This window comes from Cryptomeria japonica, chromosome 8 (genome assembly GCF_030272615.1).
Source record: "Cryptomeria japonica chromosome 8, Sugi_1.0, whole genome shotgun sequence".
Classification (NCBI taxonomy): Eukaryota; Viridiplantae; Streptophyta; class Pinopsida; order Cupressales; family Cupressaceae; genus Cryptomeria; species Cryptomeria japonica.
The window spans coordinates 481202035-481216270 of NC_081412.1; the positions used below are offsets into that span (position 1 = coordinate 481202035).

Below are 14236 nucleotides of genomic sequence, written 5' to 3' on the forward strand. Positions count from 1 at the left end.
TATCCTGAAAAACCATCCATGAAGGATTACAAAGCATGTCCTGCTATAGAATCAACTATCATGTCAATGTTTGGGAGAGGGAAATCATCTTTTAAAGAAGCCTTATTTAAATCTCGAAAGTCGGTACACATTCTTATTTTATTATCTGATTTAGCCACAGCGACAATATTTGAAATCCACGGGGAATAATCAATAGGGCGGATAAATCCAGCCTCCAATAATTTTTCAATCTCAGCCTTAACAAGCAAAGCTACCTTAGGATTCATTTTTCGAATCTTTTGTTTCACAGGCTTAGCATCAGGAACTAAGACAATATTATGAGTAACAATCTTAGGATCTATACCAGGCATGTCAGAGTATGTCCAAGCAAAGATCTCAGGGAATTCATGCAATAAATCTGCATATTGTTTTTGTTCTTCTTCATCCAAACACTTTCCAATTTTAATAACTTTTTCTTCATTGCAAGGATCCATCTTAACATCAATGGTGTCACTTATGAGAAGATTACTTTGTTGAGGAATATCCTTTAACTGAGGGAATTCTTCCACAATCTCATCATTATCAATCTCTCTTCCAAAATAAGCTTCAGTGTTCAAACAATAAGGAAATCCCCTATTGTGATGATAACGAGGAAGAGTATCATATGCTCGTAAAAACTCAGCTAAAGCATCATCGGTAGGAAAGACATCCAAAGCATAGGCACACGAAGGATCCCCATCAATATACTCAGGGTGTCTCATTGGTAGAGACGTAGAAATAACAGTAACATTAATACATGGTCTCTTAGAAGCTTTAGTGCGCTTGTAGGGATTATAACCAAGTCCAAAGGTCTCATCATAAAGATTATTCCCTAGAGGAACCTTTATCCCTTGTTCGTGAGCGCCACAACCATTTCCATTATACCCATACTTAGCTAAAATACGAAAACCATGACCATAACGATTAGCCATTTTAGAAAGAGAAGGTGGTTTTTCATAAGACAAAGAATCAAATCCTTCAGAATTAGAGGTGTGAGGAGAAGAAGTTTGAGAAGCGGCCACAAAATTATTGTTCATAGGTTCAGGTAAGATTGATTGATTTTTAGTTTCTTCCTTCTTTTTAACATTAAGCTCTCTAGGAGGAACCCTATACTCACCTACAAAGGTGGGATTAAAATCAAGAGATCCCCAATCGTCTTCTGCGAGAACCTTCTCAGGATCAAAAGCCTTTTCATGTGTAGATTCAAGTTGAGAAGAATCTTCTTCAGGAACTTTAGGCTCATCCAAAGAATTTTGATTATCAGAGGATGATGATTCGTCCATAGGTATCTTGTTTAAAGAGTCATCACTAGAAGAGGAAGGTTTAGAAGAACTCCCTTTGGAAGTAGATGTTTGCAAACAAGCTTGAAAATTAGTATCGCCTATCAAGGTATATGTCTTATTGTTATAAATAAATTTAACTTGTCTATGCAATGTAGAGGGGACAGCTTGCATACTATGAATCCAAGGTCTCCCTAATAACAAGTTGTATGTTAGATTTCCCGACCTAACATGGATAGGAGTAGGCAAAGTAACAGGTCCCACTGTGATGGGTAAGGTGATAATACCCAATGAAGACTTAGCCACATTATCAAAGCCTCGAATGGGACGAGAGTCAAGCTTAATAAGGGATGTATCCACATTCATCTTATGCAACAGATTAATGCTACACACATTAAGGCCAAAGCCATTATCTACCAGTGTTCGTCTTATAGCAGTGTCATTTATGATAACCACAATCATCAAGGGATCATATTGATGTTGAATTTCACTAGTAGGCAATTCATCTTGAGTAAACACAATTTGAGCTTTAGGATTCATCGCAGAGTTAACCAAAGACACTATATTACTAGATGTATTAGGTGGAGGAACATTCAAATCTTTCAAGGCATCTTGTAACATTCCATGATGAGCGGAAGAAGTTTGGATCAAATCCCAAAGGGATATCTTAGCAGTGGTAGCTTTAAGTTGTTCTATGAGATCATATTCCTTACCAAGAACTTGTGAAATACGTGGAGCTTGCGGAAGAATTGGTTGAGGATTAGGAAGAGAAACTGGAGTAACAGGAGGAGGATTAGGCTGCCTATTATTTCTAGTATTATAAGTATGGGCAACCACATTATAACTCTCTCTAGTTAATTGCTTGGCATAACTATAAGGACTTATAGGTTTTCTTCCTTGCACAGTGATGATAGGTTTATTCGGAGTAAGAAAGGAATCATGACCATACCCTCCTTGGACAGTAAGGAGAGGTCATTTAGGAACTTGAAAGGTGGGAGAAGGATAAGCACCTTGGACTTCAAAGAGAGGCTTATTATGCTCTTTCAGGTTTATCATGTTAACTAATTTAGAAGTTTTGTTCTTGTTTATAGATTTCCATAAAGCCACAAAGTCATCAAGAGCATCATCCAACAAAGCATGATCATATCTATTAAAAGGTTTATCTTTTGATTCAAAAGGAGACATCTCTTCATAGAGGGGATCATTGAAAACAACCAAAATCCTACATACATACATATAACAAGATAAAATTATGCATACTCCTAGTAAAGCAAAAAAAACCATCAAAACCATCATTAACTCGCACAGGATCAAAACCATACTGAAACACACTAGATCTAGAGGGGATCAAGAGAGGAGGAGGAGGAGTATACGTTTGGACAATGTTGTAGCTTGATGACATGCACACTTCTGTAAGTGTGGATATTTGAGCACTTTACATGCACCAGGCCCTCCACAACAAGTAACATGGTCCCTCTAACAATCATACCTAATCCAAAATAACAAGTAAAATTAAATCGAAGCATTTTGGTTTATCTTTTGATTTTGGATGATAGTTGTCCTAAATCTAAAAAGTGTGTTGGCATTCATTCGAAGTTTCAGTGCTTTATTCAATTTTTTTGCAATTTGTGACTTTTGAAATTAAGTGTTTAATTGCAGCAACTTTGATTTCTGCTTTCAAAATTGAATTTTGCGTGAAATTGAGTCAACTTTTAAATTTCAAAGCTTGCATTGCTTTTAGTATTCCCTCTAAAATCATACAATTCAAAATTTCAGTTTCCCTCTCTTTTTTCAAAATTCAAATTTTGCACTCTTCAACAATCTTGGTAGGGTTCAATTTTGAGATTGCAACTTTAATTTGGCCTATCTACAGATCGTAAAATCACTCAATTTTTTCAGATTAGCTTTAAAATCATCATAACTTTCATCCTTGAAAATTTCGAAAAAAGTTGCGAGGACCGTGTGCACTCCGTTCGCCACGGTCCCCGACATTTTTTCTGAAACTTCGGGAGATTGTCATGATTGCATTTAACAGCTTAAATCTAGGAGATTGGCTGATTTTATTGAAATTTGCTACCTCTAAATTCGAAAATAAATTCAAAATTCAAGATCTCAATTTTCAAGATAAATATTAAAATTAAGTGCTACCCCCTTGGCCCTAATTTTCAATTGTGCCTACCTTTTTTGGAAGTTGTGTTTCCCTCTTCTTTCACAAAGTTCAAATTGGATTATCATTATCTCATTGTTCAATTTCGCCAACTTTATTTTCAAAATTCAAAATCTTCTCTCTCTCTCTAGTGCATGAGTTTTACAACAATAAGCCCTACTTACACTATTCCCGTTAGACGAAGCCTTAGAATTAAGTCTTTCCAAGGTTTAATTACCGAGGAGATGGAACCTAATTTGAATGGCCTTTTTAACGAGGACATGGGTAATTCCTCTAATCCTCTTAATGATGAAGAAGCTCTCCATGAGGTTTCTGTAGAACAACTTTCGAAATTGGATAACCAATTTGATAATTTTCAGCAATGAATGTCTCAAGAATACCCCAATAGTCAAGCTCTTTCATTAATTGAGGGTCTAAAACGTATGGTTCAAAGTGATAAGAATGGAATTGATATTTTGCATAGTATTGCACACATTGTGGATTCGAATGTGATGCCTATGAAAAGTTGTGCCGAAACTTTAGGTTATACACAACCTCCTACTCAAGTCAATCATTCTATTCCTTTGACAACTTCTATTGCTAGTATACCTACTTTTACATCAAACATAATGACTACTTCAATACAAAACATTCCACCTATGATCACCAGTCATGGGGGCAATCCTTCTTCTTCAATCAACCCTCTCCCTTCATTCAATCCGACTTCCTCATTCATTCCTTCAATGAGTGTCCCTATTACATCTCCACAAATGAACATGACGCAAGGGGGCAATTCATTTAACCATTCCATTCCTCCTTGTAGTGTTCCTTCTTTCCAATCATCTCCTATGACTAACTATCATAGTGTCCCGCCACCTTACTCTCAATCAATACCTTCTTTCAATAACATAATACCTCCATCACAATCTAACATGTCTAATATGAACTCTTCGCCTGAAGCGACCATTAACAATCTTGCACAAACTGTCTCTTCTTTACAGCAACAAATTGCCTCTATGAATCAATCTAAGTTTAGTGTGCCCACATTTGATGTTGCGAGCCCACTTTCTCTTGACATTGTTCGAGCTATCCCCCTTAAGCATGTTGAAATCCCACAGTTGGAACTTTATAATGGTAAAGGTGATCCTCTAACCCATGTTAAGACCTTTCAAACAATATGTACCGATTTTGCTCATGACCAAAGGTTGCTTGCAAAACTGTTTACTAGAACATTAAGAGATAAGGCTCTACAATGGTATTGCTCGTTGCCTTCCTATTCTATTACTTCTTTCCAACAACTTGCAAATGCTTTTATTCAACAATTTCAAAACAATATAAGTCCTAAAGTTACTTTGATTGATTTAATGCATTGTAAACAAGGTGTTAAAGAAAAAGTGACTGATTTCATTGGTAGATATAAGCATTTATGTGCTCAAATTTCTTTTCCAGTCCCTGACAATGATATTCAAAGAATCTTTATTTCTAATTTACAAAAAGATATTAGAGAAAAACTTCTGTTTTCTGAGTTTACTTCTTTCCAACAGTTGTGTGCAACTCTTCACAATTATCAACTGACTGTGAGTCAAATGGAACAAGCAAATCCTATGGCTCCGAGTGATAAGGGTGATAGTAGTCAACAACCATTTGGGAAGTTTAAACCAAACAGAGGGTTCATTAAGTTCAATGAAAACATCACCAACAACAATGTGAATGCAGCATCAGGTGTGCCTCCTATTTCTAAGTTTTTCAAGAAAGAAAGAGAGTTTACTCCTTTGAATGAATCATTGCATAGTATTATGAATAAGTTATTGGAACGAAATGTGCTTACCCTCCCTCCTATAAAGCAAATAGATCCTGCAAAGATTAATTCACCCTATTTTGATAACAAATCTTTTTGTCAATTTCATCGTTAACCTGGGCATGATACTGAAAAATGTTTTGCTTTAAAGGGTAAAATTCAAGATTTGATTGATAATAATACTATCTCTGTTTCAGGTGTGAATGATAAAGGCAACACATCTGTAGCTCTTCCTAACCAAAATCTTAAGATTTTTACTAATCCATTACCTTCTCATACCTCTAATGTGATTGAGACTAATGATTCCTCTTTCTCACCTGATGGTCTTGTGTCTATGACTCCAAATGTGATTAACTTTGTGGAGCAGCAGAAAATCCCTACAGAACCTTCCATCACATTTGATTCCAGTGAAACTATCAAGGCACCTGATGGTCCTTTATATATAGTTGCAAAAGTCAAGAATACACCTTGCCGTGGAGTGCTTATTGATCCTTCTTGCATGGTTAATGTCATTACTGAAGAGTTTCTTTTTACTTTGCAATTGAATCAAGTGATCTATGACAAAACAAATGTGGTTGTGAAACTATTTGATGCATTTTCTTCTCCTGCAATTGGTTCTATTACATTACCTATTGAGGTCCATAACAAATCCCTTGATGTGAACTTTGCTATTATTCCATCATCCGAACAATTTCGTGTGAAGCTAGGCTATCCTTGGCTATCTTCCATGAAAGCTATTGCTTCTCCTATTCACAAGTGTTTGAAATTTCCCCATAATGGTGAAGTTGTTACTGTCAATCATAGTCTCTTTAAACCAGCTGAAAGAACTTCTAGCGTTCCTATTGATTATTTTTGGCCTAAACAATTTCAATCTCTTCCACCACGAAGTGATCATCTTTTCAAATCTTATCAAAAGTGGAAAAAAGATATGATCCTATCTCTAAGTGAACCTAGAACACCCAAACTTGATATTCCTATCATTCTTGAGAAGGAAGTTCTTCCTTTGAAAGATAAAACTAATGTCTTTCCTCAAGAAGATTCCCAACCCATCCCTATGGATGTGACTATGTCTATGTCTAATAAACTTTCTAAAGGTAGACCTATACCTCCTCGTCATGATGGACTTGGTCTCCTTCCTAAACCAGATATTCCTCCTTTATATGGAGCAGTTCCTCCTCCTTCCTCTTATAGAGAGAAGAGACCTTCCTCTTCTCCTATTGTCCAACCTAAGAAACCACAACCTAAACACCCAAGTGATAAGGATGAGAACATTCCTCCTCCTCAATCTTCTCAACTTCCTACTAATCGTTCTGCGCGTGAACGCCGACGAAAGCGTCATCTTAGAGCTCGTGCAGCTGCTTCTCAAACTTTGCAATCCTCAAAAACACCTTCAGCTAGTATTATTCCATTTTCTCCTCAGCCGAAAATTGAGCCAAAATCTCCTAAACATAAGATGCATGATGGTTTTGATCCTGTGCGAGTTAAAGATCCTATTTTTATAAATCTTGATGATGATATAGATGAAAATGTTATTCATGATGAAAATGTTACTTCTCTTTCTTCTGATAGTGAATATGAATATGTTGATATTGATAACCGTTTATCTAACGAATTTTCTAAAGCACTTATCTTAGCTCCTAGACAAGAACAACGCGGCTTGGAACATGAACATAGCCCTTGTTTGGATCTTGTGATAGCTCCATCTGCTATGTTGGATGTTCCTCCTCTAGCGTGTTTCCTGCCTTCCCGAAATATTGATCAGCAAGATCGGGGGGTGGATGACATGCTAGACTAGTTCATTAGCATAGCAGACTCTCTCCTCCTCTCTTGATCTCTTTTGCTACTTCTTCTATGTGTTATTCTCATTCTTCTATTTGTTATCCTTAGTGTTGTCTACTTGAGGACGATGCAAAGCATTGAGATCTCTTTTGATCTCTCTCATGTTGACTCAAAAGACACATGTGTTCCCTCCTTCTAGGTGACCTTCCTTGATTAGGGAATGAAGAACAATTATGCATACATACATATGATATACATGAATTATCATACAGCATACTGACCCCAAGGAAAGCGAAGTCACCTCGTGCTTTGTGTTTTGTGTCTATTATCCTTGGGTTTATCTCACACTTGGGGGCTAAATCTTTGTGATAACATGCTCCTTTCCCTTCTCATTTCTTATGTGTATCACTACCTTAAAGCAATCACCCCCGATGAGGTGTGTGCGATCGCTTTAACGTAGGGGGCATACACTTTGTTCATATCTCTTCAAGATTCTTAAAAATTTCTTGGCGAACTTAGCTTTGCCTTGAAAATTTTTGGTATTTTTCTTGCATGACTCATAGTGAGGGAACCTTACTACTGACAGTCATGGTTCTCCCTCGTGATCTTCCCTTTTACTTTGTCAATCGAAGTCGTAAGATCCTTAGTCCACTAGGGGCTTGGTGTATCTTGCCTCCTTGACGTGGTGAAAGTCTTTCAATGTTGTTTCCTTGTACTTTACCGGAAGTATGGGCGTACGCTTATACTCCCGCTAAAGTGGAGGCTAAATGTAGCGTCGTAAAATTGCGACACTTGCAATTTCGATTGCATTTGGGTCTTCACGATGGCGGCGCAACGTTGAACCTGAATGGAGACCTCGAAACCTATTTACGACATCAAAAACTGCATCTTTCTGCACCTTGGCCTGATCCTCCTTGCACCCTGTTGTCCCGGGAGGTGGGACCATGGCGCCCAGCGCCCTGGTCCCTGGCCCTATTTTGGGCCTGGTCTCTTGTTGGGCATCGGGTCTTCAAGTTTGCAATTTGGAAAATAATGCTCCTAGGTCGGCCTAAGGTCGGAAAAATCAGTCTCCTAACCCTAATTGACAAGTATATAAACTACATTTCCCCTCCCAGAAAGAAGGGAAAAAAACATGTGTGCAAGAGGCGGAAGCGATAGGCAAACATTCAAACATTCAAGCATTCAAGCATTCCTTCAAGCAATTGAGCATTCTAAGTCTCCATTCAAGGCTAGGTGTTGCATTCAAGACAAGGATTCAACCATTGAAGAGGAGATCACCTACAACATACAACATACAGCATCATTACACCTTCGCATGTAAGAATACAAACATTCTTACAACAAGGTATCAATACTTGATTACATTACAAACACTTACATTTACAGCATTCTCATTTCTTGGTTAATTCCAAAAACCGGGGTTTGACCTGAAGGCAAACCCCTAATCCCTAACCCCCCAATCGTCCTCTCTTTTCTGTGTGTAGGTTGCAGGTACGCGGCTGTAATTGAAGATCTGGAATCCTTGTGCAGAGACAAATAGCTCCCCCTTCGTTTCGCGGATTTTTCGGAGGACCGTGTGCACTTCGGGCGCCATCGTCCCGTCAACTTTCGCTCAAACTTGTAGGACAGCATCGTCTCGACATTTTACTGCTAATTTCAGGTCCGTAGCTTCATCCCGTGTCCCTATCTCCGTCTACAAGCGAATCTTTCTTACTTTTACATACACTCCTAGTTCAATCCTTCTATCTACATTCTTTACAAAAGAGGGTATCCTTGCTGTCTCAACCCTTGAAAATCATTTAGAATTCAATCTTGCATTGTGTGGGATTGGATCTTGTGAGTTTCAACCCCTCTTTTGAATGTAAAGTCTCTCCTAAGTGAAAACCGTCAATCCTAGTGACCTCCTTTCTCTCTCCTTGGAGTGGGGGAACACCTAGGGTTCGATTTTCCGCTTTACATTTTAAATGTAGCATCAAAAATTGTACGCACTTGCTAAAGTGGTACAATTTCACACTTGGTTTAGCTCCTGCCTTGGCACATCTTGCACTTTGCATCGCATTTTCCTTTAGCACTTAATTAATCAAATTAATTAGGTCTAAGGTCTTATTTCATCATCTTCCAGTTGGGCCCTTTCATTAAAGTGTGCCCCTTTCATTTTATTCCTCCAATACATCATTTAATCAAAAACCCTAATTAGGTCCTATTTTGAACGTGGGGGCTTGATTTCGGGGGTCAAAACATCTCGAAATCACCTGTAACAATGGCATAGTAACAATGTTTATGAGTTTTTGGTAAAATGAAGGTTTGGTATCTTTAGGGTTCAAAAACTCATCTAAAGCTTCATCTAATTCATCTTGGCTATACTCATAATCAACATAATTGCATACATCATCATAAATATGAACATCTTGCAAATAAAAATCTATTAAAAGGTTTATCTTGCAAACAAAGCATGATCATATCTATTAAAAGGTTTATCTTTTGATTCAAAAGGAGACATCTCTTCATAGAGGGGATCATTGAAAACAACCATGTTACTAGATTTAGTGCAAGAGTTGATAGGAATGTACCCTTGAGAGGAATCATTCGACTTATCTTTCTCATCACAACGAAATGGCATAGTAACAATGTTTATGAGTTTTTGGTAAAATGAAGGTTTGATATCTTTAGGGTTCAAAAACTCATCTAACGCTTCATCTAATTCATCTTGGCTATACTCATAATCAACATAATTGCATACATCATCATAAATATGAACATCTTGCAAATAAAAATCTGACATTTTGAAATAAAAATTGCATAAAACTTAAACACACAATGCAAAGAAACAAAGAAACACACTCTTTCTTTTCCCTCTTTTTTTTTTCTTTTTTTTTTTTAATGAAAATGAAACTTAAATGAAACACAATAAATCTAGATCTAGATCTAACAAATGCAATGCAAGAGAAAGCAATAATAAGATTCACGTCAGGTTCACCAAAATGTGTAGGGGAAAAAGCGAGACTAGGCTAACATGCCCTAATCCTACCTTTTGACACACATTGTTGAATACGAAAGAGCCTAGAGGTATCACACAATTGGCTACTTCTTTTTGAAGAGAGAGCCACGGGCTACCTATTAGGGTTTCTATTCCTTTGTTGTAATTGAAAGATGGAATGATGCAAGTTCAATTCCTAACCCCAAAGTGCAAGTATGAACTAATAACAAGATTGCAAAATTGAAATTAAACAATGGAAAGCTGTAAACACAAGGACAAGACAAGAATGCAGATGCGTACCCGGAGTTAAAATCTGAGTGAAAATGTTCTGGACGGGGGCACAGGTGCCACTGTCCTGATTCTGCTCCTGAAACTGCTGTTTTGCAACCTGAAAAGTTGTCGGAAATGTTGAAACTTGTTGTCTGACAGAGGGACCAGGGCGCCCAGTGCCACTGTCCCAGGGACCAGGGAGCCCAGCGCCCTTGTCCTGTCAGGACCAGAGCGCCCCACACCTCTGTCTTGGTCCTTTGCCCTGAAATTTGGTGTGTAGCTCAGTTTCTGTCTGCTTCTGCCGGATCTGCAATTTGCGGCATCGTCCGAATCCCGAAATCTGCACTTATATCTGAAAAGGTACGTTGGGCGGCTATATAGGGTTTTGCCTTAGTCAAACCCCCGCTTTGGTGATTTCCACCTCCACAAATAGCCAAGTTGTATTGTAAAAGTAGTGTGTGTGCAGACCTTGTGTGTGTGCAAGATCTTAAAATGCAAGTAAGCAAACTAGAGCAACCTAGAAAGTACACCCTAACTGCTTGTAAATGATAATGTAAATGCTCCAAATCAAGATGCAAAGTGATCTAAAGCATGAATACAAATGATATAATGAGGCTTATGCAAAGACATGAAAACAACATGAAATCATACCCAACCCCAAGGGAGGGGTACAAGCCAATCTTCAGTCGGTGATCCCCTATTGCTCTTCAATGTCTTCAACGCCCTAAATTGATGAATGAAATTGATGAATGCTTGATGGGTGGATGTTGAATGTTGTTGAAGTCTTCAAAGATCTTCTCTTTCGCTGCATAGAAGGTCCCTTAAACCAAAAATTCAGATCCTTTCAAATGAAGAAAGAGAGCTCTTATATATGAAACCCTAGGTCTTAATTTCAACTTTTGGTCGACCTAGGGATTGAATCTCCCGCCAATTTCTTGGGGTTAAGCTTTATTTTATGATTGGATTGCGCTCCTAAAATTTCGGGAAAAATGTCGGGGACCATGTGCACTCCGGGCGCCATGGTCCCGACAACTTTTCACCAAATTTTCAGGGTCGTCGGATATGATAATTTTAGAGAGAATCCCGAAGTTACAGGTGATTTTGAGATGTTTTGACCCCCGAAATCAAGCCCCCAAGTTCAAAATAGGACCTAATTAGGGTTTTTGATTACATGATGTATTGGAGGAATAAAATGAAAGGGGCACACTTTAATGAAAGGGCCCAACTGGAAGATGATGAAATAAGACCTTAGACCTAATTAATTTGATTAATTAAGTGCTAAAGGAAAATGCGATGCAAAGTGCAAGATGCGCCAAGGCGGGAGCTAAACCAAGTGTGAAATTGTACCACTTTAGCAAGTGCGTACAATTTTCGACGCTACAAAAGGTTAGCTGAACAATTAAACAAACATAGTCTAAATGAAATGCATAAACAATATAACACAAAACACGAGTTACCCTAGGAAACCTCCCTCTTGGAGGAAAAACCCAGCAAAGAATGATCCTCACATCTGATTGTCACCAATTGGATAGATTACAATACTTATCCCTTTAATGCTAATGATGATCAACAAACAGCAATTTGTTTGTTCTAATCTAATTACTAGGTCAGCACACAAGCTTGACCAAGACTGCACCAAAGCAGCCTTCTTCTTTAGATCTGCTCCAGGTCTGATATGATATCTCAGAGCTTTGATAACTTGTCTTCAATATCAATATGAAGTACACAAGTCTGCACCTTTTGATGATGAAGTCTACACTCTTTAATGGAGGTATTTGCATCTAGGATTATGCCCATGAATGGGATTCGCCTTTAGTCTATATAGCATCAGTTCTTCACATACAATGGATCAAATTCTTCAGGCACGGATTGCTCCTAACAGCAGGGATAGTTCACACCGAGTTGGCTCAGATTCTTCATATACTGATTGCACATAATAGCTGAGAAGGTTCGCACTGTACGACTAGAGAATTTCGCACTATAGGGCAAAGGTAGAGTTCGCATCAATCTTTTGGAGCTGAATTGCTTGCTTGAAAAACTTGAGTTATGCACTCCAAATAACACCATATATATATGGTGTTTGCTGACTTATTGGGTCGGCCCAATAAGTAATTGGCGCCAACTTGAAATATGATTTCCACGCTAATGTATATATATTTGAATGCTTCCACCTTATATTATATAGGGTCGGCCCTATATTGAATTTGGTGCCAGTGTTAGTTTGAATGCCCACGCTACCTTTGGGTGTGGATACAAGTAAGGGCAGGCCCAACCCTATTTAGCAAAAATCAAAAGTTGCCTTGGGCAATTTGATTTTTGCTTTATAATTAATTTTCGAACTAGTTACAAACAACACTCCCTCTTAACTAGGGAGAAAAATAATCTTACAACCAAGTTACATGATTAGGGCCCGGCCCTAAGTAATACATGCAATCTATATCTTGTATTATGAACTTAGTCAACACTCTTTTAGAGAGGATTACAACAAGTAGCCAGAAATAACATCACGAATAATAACCCATAGTATTCATCTTGCATTGCCATTAATTGTCTGCTAAGGATGAAGGAGAACTTCCATTTTAATCTTCTTTATTTACATCTTGCACACAGTATTCTCCTTTAATCTTCACCTAGAGAAGAATGTAATACCTTTACCTCAATCTTCTCCCAGAGAAGAGTATAACATCAGAAATTCATAATCTTGCACACAAGCAAAGAAGGGAATAAACATAATCTTCCATCTAGCACACCTTCCATCCAGCACACAAGCATAGGATGAAGTTTCATCTGCCACACAAGCATAGAGTGGATCTAGCACATCTTTCATCCAACACACAAGCATAGGATGAGATTCCATCTAGCACACAAGCATAGAGTGGATCTAGCACATCTTTCATCCAGCACACAAGCATAGGATGAGATTCCATCTAGCACACAAGCATAGATTGGATCCACCTTACATAGCCCGCAGAGGGTGGTTGATGCAACACAATGCATCACTGAGGTTGAGACTTCTTCTCAACCAAGGTAGTGTTCTCCATAGCTCCAAGTCTATCTTATGAAGTATTCAAGCTTCAAAAGACTTGGTCAGAACATCTGCAACACAGGATTGACCTGTCATAAGACACTGAATTGTCAGGTATCACTATACAACTCTGATAATAAATAATTATAAGAAACAATTCAACAAGAATTTGAAAAGCCACACAGTTTCCTTGATACAATTCATGCTCCAATGAATTCAGCTTCGGCAATACTCAGTACAACTGAGGACTGTTTACTGTAGTCCTAATAGATCATAGAGTTTCCAAGCTGGAACAAGGTGTTTGAAGTGTCTTTCCTATTTGTGTCACTTCTTGTCCAATACTCTAGGTGATAACAGCTTCAACTCACAATCATCTGTGCTTAACAAAAAAATACTTAAGGGTATGCTTGGCAAGAACAACATACACAACCTTGATCATGAATTAGCTAAAGAACCCACCAATCAACTGCCTATCTTCAGATGGATCTGTAAATCAGACTTGGCTGCAGACATCCTCAACTTCTCTAAGTTAGTTTACATAAATGTTTACAATCCATCAAATATCAATAGTATACTTGACTTAGAATACTTGGTTAGATCCTGGACATACTTCTAACCCTAGAAAGTAAAGCATTAGATTTTAGATTCTTAATTCATCCACATCAGAAATAAGAATTCACAATATATTACAAAACCCTAAGCTTAATAAATGATTGTTAATTCTTTTATACCAGGTATTCATTGAGGATTGTGGGAATCCTAGGACTCCCTCTTAATCCTTAACCAAATATGAGAATTAACAAAAGAACCAGACATCATATAAAACTGAAGATGCTAATTTGCTTTTCTCTTATTTTCACATTCTGTGAAAGGACCTATGGCGTACCTTTGGACATCTTCTTCAGTAAGTAAATGAGTTGAAGGTTTGTACAGGCTTTCATAC

General features: G+C 37.9%; 1 protein-coding gene across 3 annotated transcripts in view; it reads right to left on the minus strand.

The window, feature by feature from the left end:
* LOC131077302 (protein Iojap, chloroplastic) overlaps nucleotides 1–14236 on the minus strand; it is a 94843-nt gene that overhangs the window by 61129 nt on the left and 19478 nt on the right. The window lies entirely within an intron of this gene.